General features: G+C 34.6%; 1 long non-coding RNA gene across 1 annotated transcript in view; it reads left to right on the plus strand.

Moving 5' to 3' along the window:
* The window catches only part of LOC108295404, a 255984-nt gene that overhangs the window by 130525 nt on the left and 100993 nt on the right, over positions 1 to 24466 (plus strand). The window contains exon 2 of the long non-coding RNA XR_005198164.1: positions 22753 to 22831. This is a non-coding gene — a long non-coding RNA (uncharacterized LOC108295404). The remainder of the gene's footprint in view (positions 1 to 22752; positions 22832 to 24466) is intronic.

Below are 24466 nucleotides of genomic sequence, written 5' to 3' on the forward strand. Positions count from 1 at the left end.
TTTTGTAGTATTTTCTTTAAAGTTAGGGTCTCAATATATTGCCCAGGCTAGTCTTGAATTCCTGTTCTCAGGTCATCTTCCCTCCTTGCCCCCTCAGAGTTCTGGGATTATAGGCATAAGCCACCACACCAAGCCACATTTTTAAAAATTTAAAAAATAAATTGTATAGGTAGAATTAAAAATACATAAATCATATCATGCCAGCCCTTTAAAGCCATCTAGTATGCTCAAGATAAAATTTAAAATACTTTAAAAAAAAGATTTAAAAATGTATAGTAAATGCTCACATGATTCTCACAGTTAGGTGTGCTTCTTTCATTGTATTAAGGACATGTAAATTTTATAAGACTAAATAGCAGTGAGTTGTTTATTATTGATTATATAGCAACTCAAAATACAATAGTCACTTCTTTCTGCAAGGGATACGTTCCAAGAACCCTAGTCGATCCCTGAAATCACAGATGTTACTGAACCCTGTATATACATTCTTTTCTCATTTCGATATGTACCTATGATAAAATTTATAAGTAAGGCACAGTATGTGATTAACAATAACTAATAATAAAATAGAATAATTATTATAATATAAAAGTTATGGGGCTGTGCTCTCTTTCACCCTCTCTCATAATATTATATTATACTGTACTCACCTGTTTTTGGGCCTCAGTTGACCATAAGTAACTGAAACTCTGTAAAGAGAAATCACAGATAAGGGAGACTACTGTATTTTATGAAATATGTATGTGCATATGAAATGGAAAATAAATGAAGTGTTTTAAAAAATATTCAAATATTAAAACAGATTGCTGGACTCATTTTAAGATCCACTGGCAAGTGCAATCTATTACCTGTATTTTCTCAGTTACACCACAGTGGAGCTATTTATAATGTGGTATCAGGAAGCTAGGAATTACAGTTGAATGTTATGTATATAAATCAGTTGATTTTTTAATCAGATAACTAAATTGTGTTTTGGAGATAAGTTGTATGATTGTAAGTAATTGGAAATGACTGTATTTTATGGAGCAAAGCGTTTTTAACTATGTCCACTTGGAGATTTTCTGTAGTACTTTAACTCTAGTTTACGAAATGCAAAATGAATGAGGGGAGTGGACTCCTTTGGAGAAAATCTAGGATTTGTGTGATTCATGGTTATTTCCCTTAAAGGAATCTTTACTGATAATCATTCTTCATGTTAGGAGACACAGTTTTTAGAGACAGGGTCTTGCTCTGTAGCCCTGGCTGGAGTGAAATGGCTGATCATAGCTCACTGCAGCCTTGAACTCCTGGGATCAAGCGATCCTCCCACCTCAGCCTCCTAAGTAGCTGGGATTATAGGCACAAGCTACTGTGACCAGTGGGGTAGGTGTTTCTTTTTTTAAAGACACATAATCAGGAAAAAAATTTTATTTATAAAGATTATAATATTTGCTCTTGAAAATGTGAAATGTTAGTCAAAGAAGCCCTGAATATTACTAGAAATTATTGTACATATATGAGTCCTTATGGATTTCTTTGCACTAGTAAAAATATAATTATGCATTTTATTTATATAAAGTTTTTGTTTGTGCTGATTATAAGAAAATACTACCAATGGTAATTTACAGTCATGCGCTGCGTGTTTCAATCAGTGATAGACCACATATACAAAGCTGGCTGTATAAGATTATAATATAGTATATTTACTGTATTTTTCTATATTTAGATACACAGATATTTACCACTGTGTTACGGTTGCATACAGTAACATCTTCTACAGGTTTGTAGCCTGGAATCAATAGGCTATACCATATAGCCTAGGTGTGTAGTAGGCTATACTATTTAGATTTGTGTAAGATTTAGAATGTGATGTTCGTAAAAGGATCAAATTGCCTAATGTCCCATTTCTGAGAACACATCCCTGTTAAGCAATGCACTGTATAGGAAACACTCAAAAAATAAATAATATAAGGTAGAAGGTGATTAAATACCAAAATAAATGAAAACCATTAAAGTGGGGCTTTAAAAATAAAGTCTCATGATTTTAGTTACTCATCACATAAAATGCTTTAATGTTACCTGTTACGTAACTGATAAATTAATGTTCACCAGTAGAGACTCAGGAGAAATTCCAAATACTAAGACAAATCCAGAGATTGAGGGATAACTGTTCTGATTTAGAGGGTTTTGTTTGATCTTGTCAAACAAACTTACTTTACAATGTACTTACTTACTTACTTTACAGTTACTTACTTTACTTCACAAACAAAACTTTACAATGATAATATATTTGGTAATACAGCTAATATAAAAATCAGGGGTCCCCAACCCCCAGACCATGGACCAGTAGCAGTCTGTGGCCTGTCAAGAACTGGGCTGCACGGTAAGAGGTGAGTGGCAGATGAGCAAATGAAGCTTCGTTGGTATTTATAGCCACTCCCCATTGCTCACATTACCACCTGAGCTCTGCCTCCTGTTAGATCAGCAGTAGCAGCATTAGATTCTCATTAGAGCATGAACCCTGTTGTGAACTGCACACATGGAGAGATCTAGGTTGCGCATTTCTTATGAGAGCGTAATGCCTGATGATCTGAAGTGGAGCTGAGGCAATGATACTAGTGCTTGGGAGCAGCTGCAAATACAGATTAACATTAGCAGAGAGGTTTGACTGCATAGAGACCATAATAAATCAATTGCTTGCAGACTGATTTCACAACCCAATCAGTGAGCGGCGGGTGACAAGCTGCATCTGATGTCAGGCTTTATAGTGGCAAGTGACATGATGAGCTTCAATTGTACAGCTGCATATGGTGGTAGGCTTTAAGTTATAATCTGACACTTATTTTAGTTCATGTGTGGCCTGTTATTTTATTTACCACTTTCATCTGCGCCTCATTCCTGCACTACACATTTGTCTCAATCACAGTTTTGGTAAATCCACAAGCTAACCCTACCCAAAATGAGTAAAAAACAAACATCACTGGAGAGCTTCTTTGAAAAGGGAGAAAGACCCAGTGATGAGACAGCAGAAGACTCTAAAACTGCCAACAAAAAAGAAAGCTGCATTTAAAAGAAAATACCAAGAGTCCTGAATAAGTTATGGGTTCATTGCAATAGGTGATTCACATTCTCTGAGCCTGGTTTGTATAATATGTGGTGACTGGCTATCCAAAGCTATGAAACCTTCAAAACTGCTTCAGCACATGGAGACCACACACCCTGCATTAAAAGACAAGACTTTGGAGTTTTTATTTGTATGTTTTTTGTTTTTTAAAAGAACGTGAACACGAAGAACAGAAGCAATTAGTAAACACCACTACTTCATCAGATGTGTCTCCACCGAAACCATCATTCTTAGGGACTAACTGCATTGCTAAAGCTAAGAAGCCCTTTATGTGAAGAGTTGGTCCTCCCTCCTGCTAAGGACATATTTCATGAACTTTTAGGAGAGGCTGCAATTCAAAAGGTGACATATGTTCCCCTTTCAGCTAGTACCCTAACTAGACGAATCAATGAAATAGCAGAGGGCATGGAGGCACAACTGTTAGGATTAATGAGTCACTATGGTATGCAATTCAGGTTGATGAGTCTACCAGTGTTGACAACAACAAGGCAACAATGCTTGTTTTTGTGTGATATATTTTTCAGGAGGATGTACATGAGGATATGTTATGTGCACTTTTGTTGCCAACCAACACCACAGCTGCAGAGCTATTCAAGTCTTTGAATGATTATATAGCAGGAAAACTGAATTGATCATTTTCTGTCAGCACATGCACAGATGGAGCAGCTACCATTACTTGACAACTTTTTGGTTTCACTACTTGAGTCAAAGAGGTCGCCTCTGAATGTGAGTCTACACACTGTGTCATCCATGGAGAAATCCTGGCAGGCCGAAAAATGTCTTCTGAACTTAAGAGTATTTTACAGGATGTGCTTAAAATTATCAACCACATTAAAGTACATGCCCTTAACTCACATCTGTTTGCGCATCTCTGTGAGGAGATGGATGGATGCAGAGCACACACGTCTTCTCTTATACACAGGACTGAGATGGCTTTCTAATGGTAGATCACTGGCCAGAGTTTGATTTTCAGGAGCCGTTTCAGAGATTTCTTTTAGGAGAAAAGTTCTTTTCTTTTAGAAAAACGATCACCACTGGCAGCACATTTCAGTGACACAGAATGGGTCCCAAAACTTGCTTACTTGTGTGACCTATTAATCTGCTCAAAGAACTTGATCTATCATATCAGGGGAGAACAACAACGTGTTCAAGTTGGCAGATAAAGTGGCTGCATTCAAAACCAAAACTGGAATTATGTGGGCAATGAATGAACATTGGGATTTCTGATATGTTTCAAACATTAGCAGAGATTTTGAGAGGCTGAGCCAGGACCGCCTTTCTCCCAGCTAGTTTATGATCACCTATCTCAGCTTTGAAAAGAGTATTACCTTCCAACCACAAAAGACCCCTGAACTAAAAGGAATGGATTGGTGACCAATTTCTGAATAAGCCAGGTGAATTGCCTTTGTCTTTGCTAGAATAGGATCAACTGCTTGAGATCGCAAAGCTTGGTAACCTTAAAAGTATCTTTGAGACAACTTCAAATTTCCATATGCTCTAGATTAAAGTCAAGGTGGAATATCCTGAGATTGCCACAAAAGCACTAAAAAGCCTGCTTCTATTTCCAACATTGTGTTTTTGTGAAGCAGGGCTTCCTGCAGTGACAGCAACCAAAATGAGATTGCGGAGCAGATTATAAGCAACACACTTTGGGTGTCACTGTCTCCCATCACCACCAGATGGGACCATCTAGTTGCAGGAAAACAAGCTTAGGGATCTCACTGATTCTACATTATGGTGAGTTGTATAATTATTTCATAATATAATAATAGAAATAAAGTACACAATAAATATAATGTGCTTGAATCATCCTGAAACCACTCCCCCACCCCTGGTTCATGGAAATATTATCTTACACGAAACTAGTCCCTGGTACCAAAAAGGTTGGAGAATGCTGAAAAATGAAACCCATCTTTATTTGCATTCTTTCAAAACAACGAGTCTTTCAAAATATAGAGGGGGGCCTATAATGGGATACATTTATTAACTCTTTCAACAAATATTTATTAAATGCCTATCATATGCCAGACATTGTGATTGATACTAGGGAGATAGAGTGATGAACAGTAAAGACATTTGCAAAATATTCACTTCATTTCCCTTTTGAGAAGCGTTTATGCATCTTGTGTCAATATAGAAAAGGAGGAAATTTATTATTCAGTAAAATTATAGAACTTAATGCAATTTAAGCAAATGTGTGTACAAATAAATGTGTATGTCATATATATATTTGATATGATATTCCATATATATAATATATCATGCTGTGTAATCTACCGCATGTTCAGAATCTGCTACAGAAATTTTTTTCTGTGACACAATAAAGAAACATTAAGTGCTAATGCTTCTTTTGTTTTTTGTGGGGTTTTTTTTTTTTGTTTTTAAACTAGGGATTTGGCTATCCTGCAAATTATGAATTTACTTTTGTTTTAAGATTCTAAAGCTATATGTTAATATTACTTGCCCATATTGGCTGAGACCTATTCAGTCCTTTATAGTGTAACATTCTTGGCCTAACAGTCTGCATTTCCCAGGCTTCCAGCAAAGTAATTAGGAGTGGCAGTTGTGGTCATGCAGGGGTCTTGTGAGGGGCTGGCAGGCAGAGGAGCACAGACAGATCAGACTCCTATCCTGCAAGAAACGCAGCCCTCCTTTCTCCCAGAGCCACTCAGAGCTATATGAAGTCTTTGGGGAAGGGTGCCTGTGGTTATATTTTGCCGCAGCTGCCCCATACTCAAAACCTTCTGTATTCCGTGCAGGCTTGACCTCTGCCTCTGCCTATTGTCTGGGCAGTTCTTCCTGTCAATTCAGATGTCTGTGGGGGTCATGGGGTCCCAGAGGTAGCTAGGATCCCACTGTGTTTCTCTGCAGTTCTTTCACTCACACCTTTCTTAAGAACTGTTTAGGGCTGGGAGCTTGTCCTGGTGCTCGGCAACATTATGCAGGGTTCCCAGCACCCTCCCTCTTCTCCGTCAGTGTGTGTGGTACCTTGCTACCAACTTTCAGTGTTTTCTCTAAAAGGAAAGTGTGATAGTTTACTGGATATTTTGGGTTCCAGTAAAGTAGGAGAGGGACTTTCTGGTTGCCTTTAGTCAGCCATCTTGTTCCATAGTCATTCTATCTTTCTAAATTTTATTTTCCGATTATGTGTTCCTGGTATATAAAAATATAATTGATTTTTAAATTAAGCTTTTTAGATAGTTGTAGAATTACACGTAGTGAAAAGATTTTCTAAAGAGAGATCCTCTGTACCCTCTATCCAGTTTCCTTAAATGGTATTATTTTATAAAGCAGTACACTGTCACAATTAGGAGTTCGATATTGACCCAGTGAAGATATAGGACATTTCCATCAACACAGGATCTCTCATTTTGTGTATTTTTAAAATACCCACTTCCCTTTCACTGTCTCCCTCCTGGACTCTTTGTAAACACTGATTTGTTCTTCATTTCTATAATATTGTTGTATCAAAAACTTATATAAGTTGGAATAACACCACATGTAATTTTTGGGGTTTGTCTTTTTTTCTGTCAGCCTAATTATCTAGAGATTCATCCATATTGTATATCAGGTATTGGCCACATTGTATGACAGAGAAGTATTCCATGCAATGGATGTGCTACAGTCTGTCTTAACATTCACTGATTAAGGGAAATCTAGGTTGCTTCCGATTGTGGGTAAATAAAAAACTACTGTAAACCTCTATATAGGTTTTGGGTATTAACACAGTTTTCTTTTCTCTGGGATAAATGTCCAGGGATGCAGTAGCAGAGTTGCATGGTAATTGCCTATTTAATTTTTAAAATAATTGCTAAAATGTATGCAAAATGACTATAAAATTATGCATTCTAACCAGCAAAGTATGAATGATCCATTTGTTTCCATCTTCACCAGCATTTTTAGTAAATATTTTTTAAAATTAGCTATTGTTATAGATGTATGATGATATCTCATTACAATTTTTTTGTTTGTTTTTGTTTTTTTTTGAGACAGTCTTGCTCTGTCACCCAGACTGGAGTGCAACGGTGCATGTGACTCGGCCTCCCAAGTAGGTGGGATTACAGGCGTGCACCACCACACCTATCTAATTTTTTTATTTTTAGTAGAGATGAGGTTTCAGCATCTCTGGTCTCAAACTCCTGGCCTAAAGTGATTTACCTGCCTCAGCCTCCCAAAGTTCTGGAATTACAGGCATTAGCCAACGCCCTTATTCTTATTATGGTTTTAATTTACATTTTTCTAATGCCTAAGATGTTGAATGTATTTTCTGTCTGCAAATCCTCTTGAATGAAATGTCTCTTTATGCCTTTTGCTCATTTTCTGCTTTTTTTGGATGGTGGTGGTGGTGGTTCCTTTTGAGGGTACTTTATATTTTCTGCCTGCCAGTATTTTCTTGGATACATTGTTTGCAAAATCTTGTTGATTCATAGCTTCTTCTTTCACTTTCTTACCAAAGTTTTTCACACAGTGAGTTTTAAATTTTAAATTTTGATGAAGTACAGTTTATATTTCCTTTTATGGATGGTGCTTTTTGTGTCAAATATAAAAATTCCTTGTCTAGCACTACTCCAGAAGATTTTCTCCTATTTTTCCTAAAACATTTGTAGTTTTATATTCTCAAAGATTGAAGGCAGATGAGCCCACAAAGATGAGAAAGAATCAGCACAAGAATGCTGAAAATTCAAAAAGCCACAGTACCCTCTTCTGTCCAGATGGCTGCATCATCTCTCCAGCAAGGGTTCTGAGCTCGGCAGAGGCTGAGATGGCTGAAATGACAGAAACCAACTTCAGAATATGGGTAAAATTGATCTTCACTAAGCTATAGGTGTACCTTCTAACTCAATGCAAGGAAGCTAAAAATCATGATAAAACATTTCAGCAGCTGTCAAGGTAAAATAGCCAGTATGGAGAATTACATAACCAACCTGATAGAGCTGAAAAACACAATATAAGAAGTTCATAATGTAATTTCAAGTATTAATAGGAGAATAGACCAAGTAGAGGAAATAATCCCAGAGCTTGAAGACTGTCTTTCTGAAATAAGATACACATACAGGAACAGAGAAGAAAGAATGAAAAAGAATGAACAAAATCTCTGAGAAATATGAGATTATGTAAAGAGAATGAATTTCTCACTGGTTGGTATACCTCAAAGAGATAAGAGTAGAACCAACTTGGAAAATGTATCTCAGGATATCATCCATGAGGACTTCCCCAACCTAGCTAGATAGACCAACATTCATTTCAGGAAATGGGAGAACCCCTGTAAGATATTCCACAAGAAGATCATCCCCAAGACACATAATCAGATTCTGCAAGGTCAAAATGAAATAAAAAATGTTAAGGACAGCCAGAGAGAAAAGCCAGGCAACTTACAAAGGGAAGCCCATCCGACTAACAGCGGATCTCTCAGTAGAAACCCTACATGCCAGAAGAGATTGGGGACCAATATTCAACATTCTGAAAAAAAAGAAGTTCCAACCCAGAATTTCATATCTGGCCAATCTAAGCTTCATAAGCAAAGGAGAAATAAGATATTTTCCAGACAACCAAATGCTGAGGGAATTTGTTACTACCACCTGCCTTGCAATAGCTCCTGAAAGAAGCATTAAATATGGAAAGGAAAAACCATTGCCAACCACTACAAAAGCACACTGGAGTACCCAGACCAATGACACTATAAAGCAACTGCAAGTTATTTTAAACAAGTCTGCAAAATAACCAGCTAGAATCATAATGACAGGATCAAATCCACATGTAACAATATTAACCTTAAATGTAAATGGGAAAAATGCCCCAGTTACAAGGCACAAGGAGACCAACTGGGTAAAGAAAGAAGACTCAATGATCTGCTCTCCTCAAGAGACCCATCTCACATGCAGTGGCACACATAGGCTCAAAATAAAGGGAAGGAGGAAAATTTACATAGCAAAATGGAAAACATAAAAGCAGAGATTGCAATCCTGGTTTGTGACAAAACAGACTTTAACCAACAAAAATAAAAAAAGACAAAGAAGGGTGTTACATAATGGTAAAGGGTTCAATTCAACAAGACGAACTAACTATCAAAAATATATATGCACCCAACACTAGAGCACCCAGATTCATAAAGCAACTTATTAGAGATTTAGACTCCCACACAATAATAGTGGGAGACTTTAACATTCCACTGACAATATTAGACAGATCAAAACAGAAAATTAACAAAGATATTCAGGATCTGAACTCAGCTCTGTATTAAATGTACCTGATAGATATCTATCGAACTCTCCACCCAAAAACAAGACTCTACATTCTTCTCATCACCACATGATAGTTACTCTAAAAAAGATCACATAAACAGGAGTAAAACACTCCTCAGCAAATACAAAAGAACTGAAATCGTAACAAACTGTCTCTTGGACCAGAGCACAATCAAATTAGAACTCAAGTCTGAAAAAGTTCACTCAAAACCATGCAATTACATGGATATTATATAACCTGCCTCTGAATGACTTTGGGGTAAATAATGAAATTAAGACAGAAATCAAGTTCTTTCAAACTAATGAGAACAAAGATACAATGTAACTGATTCTCTGGGACACAGCTAAGGCAGAGTTAAGATGGAAATTTATAGCAGTAAATACCCACATCAAAAAACTAGCAAGATCTCAAGTGAACAACCTAATGTCACAACAAAAAGAACTAGAGAACCAAGAGCAAACAAATCCCAAAGCTAGCAGAAGACAAGAAGTAACCACAATCAGAGCTGAACTGCAGGAGATAGAGACAAGATAAACCATTAACAACATTAGTGAGGCCGGGCGCAGTGGCTCACGCCTATAATCCCAGCACTTTGGGAGGCCGAGGCAGGTGGATCATGAAGTCAAGAGATCGAGACCATCCTGGTCAACATGGTGAAACCCCGTCTCTACTAAAAATACAAAAATTAGCTGGGCATGGTGGTGCACACCTGTAGTCCCAGCTACCTGGGAGGCTGAGGCAGGAGAATTGCTTGAACCCAGGAGGCAGAGGTTGCGGTGAGCCGAGATCGTGCCTTTGCACTCCATCCTGGGTAACAAGAGCGAAACTCCGTCTCAAAAAAAAAAAAAAAAAAAAAAATCAGTGAATCCAGGAGTTGGTTTTTTGAAAAAATTTAAAAAAAAAAAAAAAAAAAAAAAAAAAAAAAAAAAAAAAAAAAAAAAAAAATCAGTGAATCCAGGAGTTGGTTTTTTGAAAAGATTAATAGGCCACTAGATAGACTAATAAAGAAGAAAAGAGAGAAGATTCAAATAAACACAATCAGAAATGATAAGGGGAATGTTACCAGTGACCCCACAGAAATACAACCATCAGAGAATATTATAAACACCTCTATCTACATCAACTAGAAAATCTAGAATAAATGGACAACTTCCTGGACACATAAACCCTACCACAAGTGAACCAGGAAGAAATTGAATCACTGAACAGACCAATAATAAGCTCTGAAATTGAGACAGCAATTAATAGCCTGCCAACCAAAATCAAAGCCCAGGACCAGACAGCTTCACAGCTTTATTCTACCAAATGTACAAAGAAGAGCTGGTACCAGTCCTATTGAAAGTATTTCAACAAATTGAGGAGGAGGAACTCCTCCCTAACTCATTCTATGAGGCCAGCATCATCCTAATACCAAAACTTCACAGAGATACAACAACAAAAGAAAACTTCAGGCCAATATCCTTGATGAACACTGATGCAAAAATCCTCTGCAAAATACTAGCAAACTGAATCCAGCAACACATTGAAAAGCTTATCCACTGAAATTAAATAGATTTTATCCCTGGGTTGCAAACTTCGTTCATCATCACAAATCAATAGATGTGATTCATCACATAAACAGAACTAAAGACCAAAACCACATGATTATCTCAATAGATTCAGAAAAGATTTTTGATAAAATTCAACATCCCTTTATTTTAAAAACTCTGAATAAGCTAGATATTGAAGGAATATACCTCAAACTAATAAGAGCCATGTAGGACAAACTCACAGCTAACATCATACTGAAGAGTAAATGCTGGAAGCATTTTCCTTGAGAACGAGCACAAGACAAGGATGCCCTCTCTCACCACTCCTATTCAACATCGTGTTGGAATTTCTGGCCAGAACAATTAGGCAAGAGAAAGAAATAAAGGGCATTCAAATAGGAAGAGAGGAATTCAACCTATCCCTGTTTCCAGATGGCATGATTCTATATCTAGAAAACCCCAGTCATCTCTGCCCAAAAGCTTCGTAAGCTGATAAGCAACTTTAGCAAAGTCTCAGGATACAAAATCAATGTGCAAAAGTCTCTGGCATTCCTATACATGAACAACACTTGAGATGAGAGCGAGATCAAAAGAACTCCCCTTTTCTGTTGCCACAAAAAGAATAAGATACTTAGGAATAAAACTAACAGCGAAGTGAAAGACCTCTACAAGGAGAACTACAAATCACTGCTCAAAGAAATCAGAGATTACACAAACACATGGAAAAACATTCCATGCTCATTGGTAGGAAGAATCAGTATCAGTAAAATGGCCATATGCCCAAAGCAATTTATAAATTCAATGCTATTCTCATTAAACTACCATTGACATCTAGTTTTGTAAACTGCCATTCACAGAACTAGAGAAAACTATTTAAAAATTCATGGTAAACCATGAAAGAGCCCAAATAGCCAAGGCAATCCTAAGCAAAAAGAATAAAGCTTGAGGCATCACACCCAACTACAAACTATACTATGGGGTTACAGTGAGCAAAACAACATAGTAGTGGTATAAGAATAGACATATAACCAAAGGAACAGAATAGAGAATCCAGAAATAAGACCACACATGTACAACTATCTGATCTGCAGGAAACATGACAAAAACAAGTAAAGGGGAAAGGATTCCCTATTCAATAAATGGTGCTGGGATAACTGGCTAGCCATAGGCTGAAAATTGAAACTGAACCCTTCCTTACACCATATACAAAAATTAAGGTAGATTAAAGACATAAATGTAAAACCCAAAACTATAAAAACCCTGGAAGACAGTCTAGGCAACACCATTCAGGACATAGGCATGGGCAAAGGTTTCATGACAAGGATGTCAAAAGCAATTGCAACCAAAGCAAAATTGACAAATTCGATCGAAGTAAATTGAAGAGCTTCTGCACAGCAAAAGAAACTGTCATCAGAGTGAATAGACAACCTACACAATGGCAGAAAACTTTTGCAAACTATGCATCTGACAAAGATCTAATTCCAGCATCTATAAGGAACTTAAATAATTTAGAAGAAAAAACAAACCACCCCATTAAAAAGTGTGCAAAAGACATGGATACTTCTCAAAAGAAGACATACGTGCAGCCAACAAACATATATGAAAAAGCTCAGTGTCACTGATCATTAGAGAAATGCAAATCAAAACCACAATGAGATATCATATCCTACTGGTCAGAATGACTACTGTTATTAAAAAGCTGAAAAATAACAGATGCTTGTGAGGTTGTGGATAAAAAGAAAGGCTTATACAATGTTGGTGGGAGTGTAAATTAGTTCAACCATTGTGGAAGATAGTGTGGTGATTCCTCAAAGACCTAAAATCAGAAATACCATTTGACCCAGCAATTCCATTACTGGGTATACACCCAAAGGAATGTAAATTGTTTTGTTATAAAGACACAAGCACACATATGTTTATTGCAGTACTGTTGTCAATAGCAAAGATATGGAATCAACCCAAGTGTCACCAGTGATAGACTGGATTTTAAAATGTGGTACATATACACCACAGAATGTAATGCAGCCACAAAAAACAATGAAGATATGTCTTTTGCAGGGACATGGATGGAGCTGGAGGTTATTATCCTTAACAAACTAATGCAAGAACAATGCAAGAAAACCAAATACTACATGTTCTAACTTAGAAATGGGAGCTGAATGGTGAGAACACAGGACACATACAGAGGAACACACACTGGGGCCTACTTGAGGATAGAAGGTGGGAGGAGGGACAATATCAGGAAGAATAACTAATGGATACTAGGCTTAATACCTGGGTGATGAAATAATTGTTACAACAAACTGCTGTGACACACATTTACCTGTGTAAACTGCACTTCCTGCACATGGACCCTTGCACTTAAAAAAGAAAAAGTACTTCCTTCTAGCCTTCCTGGTTTCTGCCTATTGTCATTTGAATTGCCTTTCCTACTCTCCTGCTCTTTTTAACATATTTCCTTTATCTTTAGTTTTCAAATACTTGGTCATCATAAATCTTGGTGTGGATTTTATTAACTATACCCTCTTTCAGGTCTCTTAAACTCTTGACTCTGGATGTTTTGTCCTTTGCCAAATTTGGGAAGTTTTTGAGTTATTATTTTTAATATGCAGCCTATCTTTTTATTCCTCTTCTTTGATACTCAGATGATAATAACTTTAGTTCTTTTGTTATTGTTTCACAATTCTTGGGGACTATTTTTTCAAACTATCTTCCTCTTTTCCAGATTGGATAACTTTCAGTGTTTTATCTCCTAGCTGACTGATTTTTTTCGCATGTATCCTTTATTCCAGTATTGAACACATCTGTTGAGTTTTATATTTCAGTAATTGTGTTTTTGAGATATAAAATTTCTATTTGATTTTCCTGTGTATCTCCTACTTCTTGGCCAAGATTCTTTGTTGTTGATAAAATTTGTTTCATGTGTTTTTATAATTCCTTTTTGAATAACTTTTATCATGATAAGATTATAATATTTTGCAGGCAACTCTAGCATCTCTGCTGGCTCGGTCTTGGCACTTGTCAGTTGCCTTTTTTCATTCAGTTTGAGATCTTCCTGGTTGGTTGTATTACAACTTATTTTTAAATAAAACCTGGACATTTTGGATCTTATGATAATGTCTTCTTTATTTAAATTATCTGTTGTAGCTTTCTCATTCTGACGCTTCCTCTGAGAGAGTAGTACCTCTACCTCTTTCTCTAAGGTTGAGGTGGAAGTCAGGTGTTTTAATTGGCTTCCCTGGTAGGTGAGGAGGAAGGTTTTCCATATTGCTGCTGTGTAGGGATGTTAGTTTTGGCTCCTAGTAGCAGGTCTCCAGTGAACCCCTTTTGGCTAGGATTGGAAGGAGAATCTTTGTGGGGTTGGTTGAAGATTTCATAAAGTATTTGTGTTTTAATATGCTTTCACCAGAAATATAAAGCAGTAGAGGAGATCATAAATCAATTTGCATCCTCTCTGAAAAGTCATAGGCATATGCTATATTCATATAGGTGTCAGAAATTACAATATTAACTGGCTCTCTATAATGCCTCGTAGTTTTACTGGTTCCTGCCAAAAAGTGCTTAGTAAACTTCTTCTATAAAAGGCTATATGATGGCCAGGTACACTGGCTCACACCTGTAATCCCAGCACTTTGGAAAGCCAAGGTGGGTGGATTGCTTGAGCTCAGATGTTCAAACCAGCCTGAGCAACAGTTAAACCCCGTTTTAACAAAAATACAAAAAATTTATCTGGGCCTGATGGTGAACACCTATGGTCCAGCTGCTTGGGACGCTGAGGCGGGAGGATCACTTGAACCTGGGAGGTGGAGGCTGCAGTGAGCCAAGATCGCACGACTAAACTCTAGCCTGGGCAATAGAACAAGACCCTGTGTCAAAAAAAAAACAACAGCAAAAAAAAAAAAAAAAAAAAAAAAAAAAGAAGAAGGGCTGTATATTAAATATTTTAGGTTCTATGGGTCAAGATGCAAAATTGAGAATTGTACCTTAGGTACTTACATGATAAAAAAGAAAACAAATTTTCTTAGATTTTTAAATTTATGAAATAATTTTCTAACAGTAATGGAGTGCAATATTTATAATTTGTGTTTACTAATTTAAAGAATGAAAGATGCTAGAGATGATAACAGTTTAGAGTTTATAGTTAGTAGGGTTTAGTTTGTGTTCCCTCTCATCAAAATCAGTTGCACATGTTCACCTTTTAATGCTAATCTGTATGGAGTATTTTATCCTTGCAATTGTCTTTTCATGGAAATTGTTACTGGCACATACTAATCTCAATCCATTATCATGATTTAACGAGCATATTAATCATTTGGAATGCATTTTTAGAATTCTGTTAAGAGTTTCCTGCCTTTGAGCATGTCATTACATTGCAGATTAATCACTTTTAATGAAGATAAAAGGTGGAAAGTTGTAGAGTTAAATAGACTTTTATGGAAATTTCCTTTCAATTTGCATTATGCCCAAACTCTTTGGCTGGAAATGTAATTTGAGACTAGAAAATTTATCTGGTGCCTGTTTGTCAGGAAAGGAGATTTTGCTTCTTTAATTTTTGTCAGAATATGTTAACTTTCGACAGCATAAAATGGCTTGAAAGTACTTAGAATTCAAACAATGTTTGCAGTTGTTAAATGACTATCATAGTATAAGTTTTGCATATTATCATTGTTTTGGCTTATAATTTTAGGTTGATTACATTAAAAACATTATGAAATCTCCTTTACATCAGTTTCTCTTTTTGAATTTTTAAATATATATTTAAAGCCTTTGCTAATTATTGATTCAAACTGTCTATTTCTTCTTTTGTTAACTTTGGTAGATTGTGTCTTTAAGGAATTGGTTCATTCCATCAAGATTATCAAATTCTTGATCCATGTCTTGTTCATAACATTCCTTTTTTATCCATTTAATGTCTGACATCTGTAGTGATGTTTCCTGTTTGTTTCTGATATTAGTGATTTGTGTTTTCAGTGGACTTGGCGAGAGGTCTATTGGTTTTATCAAAGGATCACCTTTTGGTTTCATTCAGTTTTCTCTTTAGATATCCTATTTTCAGTTGCATTGATTTCTGCTCAAATTTTTATTATATCTTTGTTCATGCTTAATTTGGATTTAATTTGCTCTCATATTTCTAGTTTGCTAAGGTGGAGGCTTAGAGTATTGATTTTAAATCTTTCTTCTTTTCTAAAATAGGCATTCAATATTATAAATTTTCCTCTAAGCACCACTTTTACTGCCTCTCTTAAATTTGATAAATTGTGGTATCATTGTTTACATAAAAATATTTCTAAATATATTTTGAGATTTATTTTTGATATGTTTTTTAGAAGTGTGTTGTTTATAGGTATTTGGGGATACTTCTGTTATTCTTCTGTTACTGATTTCTTGTTTAATTTTATTATGGTCTGAGAGCCAACAGTGTATAATTTTGTGGTAAGGTGTGAACGTGGTCAGTTTTGGTGAATATTCCATATTAGTTTGAGAAAAATGTGTATTCTGGTCTTATTGGATGAAATCATCAATAGATGAGAGTATATCAAGTTGGTCATTGGTGCTGTTGAGTTCACCTATATCCTTATTGATTTTTTTCTTTGGGATTTGTTCATTTATGATAGAGGATTGTTTGTTTCCAACTATAAAAGGGCTTTCATCTATTACTTGTTGCTCTTCTATCACTTTTTGCCTCATGTATTTTAATTTTCTGTTGTTATGTATATACATGCTAAGGACTGTTGTGTATTCTTGAAAAATTCATTTCTTTATCATAATATATTGCCCCTTTATTCCTGATAACCTTTCTTTCTTTGATATCTGATCTGTCTGAAATTAATACAGCTACTCTCACTTTCTTTTGATTCATGTTAGCATGGCATTTCTTTCTTTATGCTTTCACTTTTATCTGTAAGTATTTTTATATTTGAAGTGGATTTTTCAGTAGAAAACATACAGTTGGATCTTATTTTTTTAATCTGCTCTGATAATCTCTGTTTTTTAATTGGGGCATTCAGACCATTGACATTCAACATCATTATTGATAAAATTGAATTAATATTTACCATATTTTTAAACTTTTTTATTTGTTGCCTTTGGTCTTTGTTCTTATTTTGTCTCTCACCCTTCTACCTTTTGTGTTTCTAATTGAACGACTTATATAATTTGAATTTCTCTTTTGTCATAGCGTATCAGTTATGCCTGTGTTTTTTTGTTTTTGTTTTTTTTTTTAATTTTTACTTTTATTTATTTTTTTTGAGATGGAGTCTTGCTCTGTTGCCCAGTCTTGAGTACAGTGGGATGACCTTGGCTCACTGCAACATATGCCTCCTGGGTTCAAGTGATTCTCCTTCCTCAGCCTCCCAAGAAGCTGGGACTATAGGCATGTGTCACCATGCCTAGCTGATTTTTGTATTTTTAGTAGAGATGGGGTTTCACTATGTTAGCCAGGATGGTCTCGATCTCCTGATCTCATGTTCTATCCTCCTTAGCCTCCCAAAGTGCTGGGCGTACAGACATGAGCCACTGTACCCAGCCTGTTTTTATTTTTTAATGGTCATCCTAGAGTTTTTAATAAACATATCAACTAAACGAAGTCCAATAACACTATATTCACAAGTAATATGAGAAAATAATCCTAATTCCCCTCTTCTACTCAGTGTATACTTACTGAAATTCATTTAACTTTATAAAAACATGCAGAAGAATATATATATATATATATATATATGTATGTATATATAAGCCTACATAATCATATACGTTGTTGCTGTATTATTTTGAACAAACTATTATGTTAGATAAATTAGGAAAAAGAAAAGTTTTTACTTTACCTTATTTTATTTCTTCTCTAACATACTTTATTTAAGAAGATCTTAGTTTCTGACTGACAATCATTTTTTTTTCTTTCTGAAAAACTTAACATTTCTTGTGTGTCAGGGCTACTGGCAACAAATTAGACAATTTTTTTTTACTGCCCAAGAAAGTCTTTATTTCACCTTCACCTTTTTTCTTTTATTTTTAGTTGATATGCAATAATTGTACGTATTTATGAGAAACAGATTGATATTTCAATACATTTATACCATGTGTAATTATTGAATCAGGGTATTTAGCATATCCATAATCTCTAATACTTATCATTTCTTTTTACTGTGAATATTCAAAACCTTCTCGTCTAGTTTTTTGAATATATACAATAAATTCTATTCAACCATATTTATACTACAGTGCTATAAAGACTAGAACTTAACTCCTATTATCTAGCTTTAAGTTTGTGTTCATTAGCCAGCCTCTTTCCATCCTTCCCTACCCACGCCTCTTCTAAGCCTCTAGCAACCACAATTCTACTCTCTACTTCTAGGACATCTTTTTTTTTTAAATGGATAATAAGTATGCATGAGAACAGGCCATATTTATCATTCTGACTTATTTCACATAATAATGTCCTCCAGGCTGATCCATGTTGTTGACTGTGACTGGATTTAATTCTCTCTCTTTTCTTATGTCTGAGTAGCAATCAATTATGTATATATACCACATCATTCTCTCTATCCATTCATCTGTTTATGGATGTTTACTTTGATTCCATTTCTTGGATGTTGTGAATCATGCTGCAGTAAACATGAGAGTAGAAGTATCTCTTTCACATACTTGATTTCCTTGCTTTTTGATAAATATCCATTAGTGTGATTGCTGTATCAGGTGGTAAATTTTTACTTTTTTTAAGAACCTCCATATTGTTTTTCATAATGGCTGTACTAATTTACATTCCCACAAACAGTGCATAAGTTCCCGTTTCTCTTCATCCTCACCAGCATTTGTTGTTTTTGGTCTTTTTGATAATAGCCATTCTGACTGGGGTGAAATGATATCTCATTGCAGTTTTGATATTATGTTTTCCTGATAAGTAGGGATGTTGAGTATTCATTCATAATATTTGTTGGCTATTTGTGTGTCTACTTTTGAGACGTCTGTTCAGATTCTTTTCCAGTTTTTAATCAGATTTTTTGATGTCGGGTTGTGTGAGTTCCATATATATTCTAGACATTATTCCCTTGTCAGGTAAATAATTTGCAAATATTTTCTTTCATTCAACAGGCTATATTTCTTTACTCTGTAAATCTTCCTTTTTCTGCTCTGCAGAAGCTTTTTAGTTTGGTATAGTCCCATTTGTCTGTTTTTGCTTTTGTCGCCTGTGCCTTTGAAATCTTTCAAATCTTTGCCTAGACAGATGTCCTGAAGCATTTCTAATATGTTTTCTTATCGTTGTTTTGTAATTTCAGGTCTCAGGTTTAAATTTTTAATTCATTTTGAGTTGATTTTTGTGGTGAGATATAGGGGTCTACTTTGATTCTTCTGCCTGTAAATATCCAGTTTTCCAACACCATTTAGGTATTTTATCCTTTTTGGCAGGTATTGATTGCAAATGGGATTGCTTTCCTGACTTTTTTTTCAGCTATTTCGTTGCTCTGTGAAAGCATCACTGATTTTTGCATGTTGATTTTGTATCCTGTAGCTTGTCTGAATTTGTTTAGCAGTTCTAAGGTATTTTATCTTTTTATAGATTCAGGAAGTATATATGCAGGTTTGTTACATATATATATATATATTGCATAGTGATGGGATTTGGGTTTATAGTTTACCCATCATCTGACTAGTGAATAATGTACCCAATAGGTAATTTTTCAGCCCCAACTTCCCCTCTTTTGGAATCCCCAGTTTCTATTATTTTTCTTCTTAGAGTTTTTTTGAGGAGTCTTTAGTTTTTTATATGTAAGATTATGTCATCCGCAAAGAGGAGCAATTTCCCTTTCTCTTTGCTAATTTAGATACACTGTATTTCCTTTTGTGGCCTAATTATTTTGGTGACAAATTCCAGTTCTATCTTAAAGAAAAGTGGTAAAAGTATACATTATTTTCTTGTTCTAGTTCTTAACAAAAGGCTTTTAGGTTTTCTCCATTCAGTGTGATTTGGGCTGGGGGTTTTTCATATATGGCCTTTATTGTATTTAGCTATAATCTTTCTATATTTAATTTTTTTAGGAGTTTTTATTATGAAGGGAGTTGAATTTTATCAGATGCCTTCTTTGGATTTGAGATGATCATGTGATTTGCTTTTCACCTATCATTCTGTTGATATGATGTAGCACATTTATTGATTTTTCATATGTTGAACCATCCTTGCATACCTGAGATAAATTCCACTTGATCATAGTGTATTATTTATTTGATGTACCATTGGATTCAGATTCCTAGTATTTGTTGAGGATTTTAGCATCTATGCTAATCATGGATATTGACTTTTAGTTTTGTGATTGTTGTTGCATCCTTGCTAACACAATAATCAGTAGGGGTTTTTTTTGTTTGTTTCAGTACCTTGCTTAAATTGTCCTTTTCTGTCTTGGCCTATAATGGTTCTGCTCAGAAATCTGCTGTTAGTCTGTAGGGATTCCCTTACATGTAACTTGATGCCTTTAGCTGTTTTTACAATAGTTTCTTTGTCTTTGACTCTTGGCAGTCTAAGTGATAAGTGTCTCAGAGATGACATTTTTGGGTTGAGTATTTTGGGGACATTTGACCTTTCTGGATCTTGATGTCCAGATCTTGATTTCCAAATCCATAAGATTTGGAAAGTTTTCAACTATTACATTATTAAATAAGTTTTCTATGCCTTTTCTACACTGATTTCTTTCTATAATTCACAAAATGTGAGTATGAATTTACTTGATGGTTTCCGATGTCATATAGGTTTATTCATTCCTTTTTAAAAATCTTTTTTTTTCTTTTGTCTGACTGGGTTATTTAAAAAAAAAAAAAAAAAAACCTGTCTTCAAGTACTAAAATTATCTCCTGCTTGATCTTGTCAATTGTTGAAGGTTTCAATTTTTTTAATTTTAAACATTGAATTCTTCAGTTCTAGGATTTCTGTTGAGTTGTTTTTTCATGACACTCCATTTGTTCAATTTCTCATTTAGATAACCAATTTTTTTCTGATTTATGTATATTTTCTATCTGTGTTCTTCTGTATCTACTGAGTTTTTAAAAAGATTATTATCTAACTTTTTTTTCAGGTATTTCATAGATTTTCTTTTGGGGGCTCTGCTATTGGAGAATTACTGTGTTTCTATGAAGGTGTTATGTTTCCTTTTTCATGTGTCTTGCATCCCTACATTGATAACTGTGTATATGGTTAGTAGTTTCTTCTTTCAATTTTCTGGATTAGCTTTTTAAGGTAAACTTTTCTGTAGACATATCTGTAGTGTCATTTGGGTAGAGTGTATTGGCTTTGGTTCAGGTGGTTGCATTAGGTTATCTCTATATGATTACTTTGGCTGTAAATAATTTTAGCAGTGTCTGCAATTTCCCAAGAGACTTCAGGTGAGGTTGTTCACGGAGTCAGCGACAGGACTTTGCTGGGGACAGTGATATTTGGTGGGCTTGTCCTTCGGCTCCTGGGGATTGTGCATAGGCACTGACAGTGTTAGCAGTGAGCTGGTTCTTAGGGCCCCTGGGTGGTGATTGAAGGCATGTGGTTGCCTTACCACTGAAGTTCATGAGGTCATCATTTGTGGTGGTTCCTGGGTGGGCCAGTCCTTTGGCCCCAGACTCCCTGTTTTGTACCCCTTTCTATACCTTGTAATTTTTATTGTATACCAAATATTGTTTACCATAGATCAGCAGAAATTGACCTAAACATTATTTTTCTTCAATTCTGTATTAGATAAGATCAAGTGCTAATCATGTCAAGTCCACTATGAATCTTACTGCATAGCTTGGGTGGCAGTTTTAGATACACTTATAATGCCTACGATAGAATGCCTTTGATTTTAAATGTCCTAATGACAAGAACTGTTTCATTGCAGACTCTTTTGTCTGATCACTTTGTATTTATATACTATAAAACTGTTGGAGATTTTATTCTACCTTTCTGGTCCTGCTCCCTTTACTCATTTCCTCTTGCCCCCCACCCGCTAAGGGGATGTTTTTGGTTGAGAGCAAATGTCTTGTGGGAAGACCTATTGAAATTTTATCCTCGCAGTGGTAGGCTCCATCTATTCTAGTGTGACTTTGACTTCTAATCACCACAACACTACAGGGATTCTTATTTGGCCTATTCTCACGACTCCTGCCCCAAATCCTCTTATGTAGTTTTAGCACTCAGCAAATTTTTCAGGGAGAAAAATTACAGATCAAAAAAAGAGATAAACTACAAAAGAGATGAAAAAATTACAGATGAGAAAAACAGATAAACTGCAAAATCTGGCATGACAAACTGGATAACAGATTGTAATTTTGGTCTTCATCAGATTCCAGTTTGTCATGCCAGCTTACAAATTATTAAGAGCTATACTGGTTTTTCTTTTCCTTAGCAGTGTCCTTCTTTCTAATTTAGCCTGTGTCTAAATGACAAATTCTTCCAGAAATTAAAATTATAAGCAGAATTAGCTAACTTAAGAGACATTAAGCTTCACTCATTCTGCAAATTTTGTTTATCTTTTTATTTCCATTGCTTGTCTATATTTTTTAAAATATGATTTTTTAGTTTATCTCTTTTTTCCTAGCTGTGACTTCCTACTGTGTACTAACTAGTAAATTGATCTCGTAAATAAGAACAAAATTTAGACCCATACATTTATTGTTTTAAATAATTATTTATATAGGGTTGACGTGCTTAAATTAGTGGATTTTTACTGAAATGTTGTCTTATTTAGATTATTAACATTTGTTGCTAAATTTACCAGGTCTATAAATAAATCAATATTAATGTTTGGGGAAAAATTATTTAAAAAGCTACTTTCATTTCAAAATGTGTTCTGGTCAGCAATAGCTTAAATGAAATGTAAAAAAAATTAATTTTTTTTTCTTTTTCCCATTTCTATTTAGTGAGTGATAGTTGCTTCAGGAATCTTGCGGAAGATCGCAGTGGGATAAATCTCAAAGATCTCGTACAAGATCCTTCTTTGTGAGTATTTTGTTTTCAGTATTAAGTATAAATTAAAACTTTATTATTAGTGTTCGTTTTTTCAAAAGAGTTTGGTCTGAAAACTTATTTGAGGTACAACAATTTTTTCTTTTCTAATAATGTGTTTTCCATATATTGAGATCTGACAGAACAGTTTCTTTTTAGAAATAGAATAGATTTTAGAAGGAATGGTGTTATGATTAATGATTGATTTTCAAGGAGGGATATTAATGGCTGATGATATCTTGCCAATGTGGCAGTAAGTTTTAACCAGGGAAGGTGATTAGTGGTTGATGTGCTTGAGAAACAGAGATTGAATTTGTTTGCAACAATTTGAAGTTTTTTGAATATATTATTTATCTTATTTGTAATTATAAGTAGAAATATAAAATAGTTATTTGTAATAATATATATTTCAATATATTAGATATATTTCTGATGTTTTACATATGGCACGGCGATTTTGGAAAGTTTTATAGATTTCAGGGGTTTTTTTGCTCATCATTTATATTCCTTATCAGCATATACTCTACAATAATGTCACTTTCTAGTTTATATATTTTTTATAGTTTTATATTTGCTGGTAAATACATGTACTATCTTCTATTTGAATATATCTTCCCAATAATATCACTGTTTATTAGAAAAATAAATAATTAAAATTAGTTAAGCCTGTGAAATAAAGAAAATTGAGTGCTGCCAGGTGCTTTCTTTACTGATGTATATAATGGATACCATAAAATATGTCACAATAGGATATCCGTCTTCCGTCTTCCAGATTACATGTAATCTACTTTCCCACAGAATTCACTAATAAATCATTGAGAATTTTGTGAGGAATAAACACCAGGCTATCTTGAATTTGAAGATGACTGATTCTTTTCTTTTTTTATGATTGATTCTTTAATGATTGACTAGCCATGTTAAAAAATGTTATCACAAGATTGCTGAAAATGTATTGAATATTGAAGTTTATATATAATATAGTGAGTTCAGAGTGCATTTCCAAACCTATCTGTCCATTTTTTTTCTTTTCTCTATCTTTCTTTTTCTAACTCGAAAGGATTGCAAATATTCTTCCTCTTTGATTTTTATCCCTATGAAGATTGACAGTTGTCCTTTGAGTCCTGTGAAAATTTAACCAACAATGTAATTATTCTGTTTGGATGTAAATATACCTAGTGAGTAATATTTAATTGCATTAAGAGTTCTACTTTCCTTTTGGATGTGAGTGGAAACTTTATAATTTCCTCAAAAGACTTTGCTTATTTGAATGAATGAAATAAATTATTATTATATTATTTGTAAGATATATTTTAGTAAAATAAGAATGTATATCTGTTTAATACAGCAATATGATGAAAAATATGCTTATATGAACTTCAATTATATAAAAGATTTGAAGAATTATACTTGAATAATGGATTATAATAATTAGTTGTCATGTTTTGAGGAAATTCATTGCTTCTTCCTAGAATGTAGAATAACATTCATCGTTCAATCTACCACTAAATTCTATATTTAATTTTACTATTCTAGAAAATTCATCTCAGACCACTTCACTGGATGGACAAAATAATTCTCAGAGTACCTATATTAGAACAGCCAGAAATATCTTTTTTTTTTTTTTTTTTT

This window comes from Cebus imitator, unplaced genomic scaffold, assembly GCF_001604975.1.
Source record: "Cebus imitator isolate Cc_AM_T3 unplaced genomic scaffold, Cebus_imitator-1.0 Scaffold637, whole genome shotgun sequence".
Taxonomy (NCBI): Eukaryota; Metazoa; Chordata; class Mammalia; order Primates; family Cebidae; genus Cebus; species Cebus imitator.